The following is a 2,707-nucleotide window of genomic DNA, read 5'->3' as shown; positions in this document are numbered from 1 at the left end:
TAAATCAACAATACATTGTTTCCGATTACTCCTCTTCTGTCAATATACATGGGTTAAACATATTATAATATATATTATATATTTCTAGTTCACTGCAACACTGCTAAAGCAAAGAGTAAGCTTCTATAACTGATTAAAAGTCATACTTTTCTTTATCTCTAAGTGTTTGTAAAGTCAAATATTACATGTTTAAACATTTTTCACGCTTTATATTGAGTTACGTCCATGAATTTCTAACAACGTCAAAGAATTAATTTAAAAATAGTAAATTCAGATAATAAAAAATGACGTCAGAGAGAATTTATAGAAACATTTTTTTTTAAATCTTTACACCTACTTAAACTTTAGTTTTTTTAATCCTATACAATTTGAGTATTAACATCTATTTACACATATCTATATATATATATATACTAGCTGACAGACCCCCGGCGTTGCCCGGGGAAAAAAATAATAACAAAAATTTGAGAACAAAAATTTCGGTCCAGCCGTTTGGTCGGCTATACGCAACATATATATACGAATGATGTCTTGTTTTATCTTATTGATATATAGGGTGAGTCAAAAGAAGTGTGATTAGCGTCGTGTTCTTCATAAATAATTTATTTTCCTTGAAATTTTCATTTTTAGTATTTTTTCAATATTTTGGAATATTGTCTTTATTTGATTGAAACTCATGGTACCACAAAAAAATCCGCGAAACTTTGTTCCTATTAAAATTGAAAGAGAAGAAAAACAAAAATGTGATAATACGCATTAATTACTTAATTACTTAATTACTTAAATACCTATATATAGTGAATACGCAAAAAACATAGAAACAAAGAGAAGCTATCAATTAAAAAGGTTTTCTTTAATGTATTACTCTCTGAAGTCCTAAAGTTTTAAACATTTTTGGGAAAATTTTTGTGGAATTCTTTCTATATTCCAGTATTTAATTTTTTGAAAAAATACATTGTTTGGCTAGAGCATTTTTAAACATATGCAATATACATATAATAAAAACCATAGAATTTAATAAGATAAAAGAAACATTAGCTTATGGAACTTTGTATGATGAGAGGAATTTTATTATATGACTACATTTATTCATATATATATATACAGATAAGAACCAGAAAACTATTAGGAAGACAACATAATAATTATTTACAACTACTTTACAGGGAAGTTAAGGAAATTTTACTTTACCAAGGGTTCCCAAGACCAATTTTGCCTAAAAACATCCAGAGCGCAGCGAGGGATGTTTAGAAGGCAAAGGGAACCCGTTGTGAAGTAAAATTTTTAATCTCCCAAAAGAGTAGTTTTACACAATTTTACTGTCGTTTGAGATGAAAATGCGCAAATTTTTTCACGAAACTTCGCCAAGCGGGTCGTTATTTTACTTAATTGTCCCAAGGAACTTAAAGTAACTTTACGTCGCTCTGATGGGGGAATCATAGGTTGGTTCTGTTGGTAAAAAGGCGATAAAAACCATATTTAAGAGTATTTGATGTTATTACAACGTAAATCGTTGATTAAAAACCCCTTATCATGTAAAATGGTTTTTGCTGTCAATTTCATGTATTTTTTTTAAAATCAGATTCAGAACATGTTTTTTTTCGTCTACCTATTCAACAATTATCTGGTTCTCGCCGTATTTTCCTGAATTTGTTTTTATCTTTTATAAAAAAGTAAATCTTGATTGAAGATATTAATTTTTTTTAAACCATAAAATTCTCAAGTTTTTTATTATCCTATCCTACTCATAATTTTTCTCTTTTAACCGAAAAAAAACAAAATCGATATAAAATTCCCAATTTAAATCTTTTTAATTGAAATACAAATAATCTTGACTGTAAAAATTTGAATCTTTTTTTTAAATGTGTTGACTTAGACGTGTTGCAATACCAAGATCTTTGATTTTACCTTACTAACTCACTAATACTTCTTGTAGACCTAGACATGTTCATTTAAAACGATAACAACTTGTATTTAGATTTAGTTTTTAAGAACTTATTGGCAAAATTCTCATAGATTTTTGCGTGAGAGCTTGCAACCTTCTGATCAGCGTGAGTAGCAGGAAAATTAAAAGTTGAATACACTTTTGATGAATTTTCTTGGAAAAAAATAATTACAACGTTAATTTATTTCAAAATGGAACTTAAAAAATAAATAAAGGTTATCATAATTTTAGAAATTTTGAGAAAAAAAAAAATGATAGTTACAAAAAGGAATCCTTTTTACAGCTACACTAACAAATTGAATTGTGTATTAAAACATGTGTACATGTTTTAAATGCTTTCAGGAGAATTAATCACTCATTTAAAATAATTTGGGATATTTAGAAGAAAATTGTGATGCACATGAAAATGGATACAAAAGCTTAAGTACGTCTATTTTTACTCACTTTATATTACTCTACACCTAGTGATATCCATTGTTACAACTAATATTACTCTACACCTAGTGATATCCATTGTTACTAATAATATTACTCTACATCTAGTGATATTAAATGTTACTAATAAGATTACGCTACATCTAGTAATATCTATTGCTTCTACTAATATTACTCTGCATCTAATGATATCCTTTGTTACTGATAATATTACTCTACATCTAGTGATATCCATTGTTACTAATAAAATTACTCTAAATCTAGTGATATCCATTGTTACTATTAATATTACTCTACATCTAGTGATATCCAATGTTACTAATAATA

This window comes from Eurytemora carolleeae, unplaced genomic scaffold (assembly GCF_000591075.1).
Source record: "Eurytemora carolleeae unplaced genomic scaffold, Eaff_2.0 scaffold978, whole genome shotgun sequence".
NCBI classification, from domain to species: Eukaryota; Metazoa; Arthropoda; class Copepoda; order Calanoida; family Temoridae; genus Eurytemora; species Eurytemora carolleeae.
Note: the sequence above shows the minus strand (reverse complement) of the source record.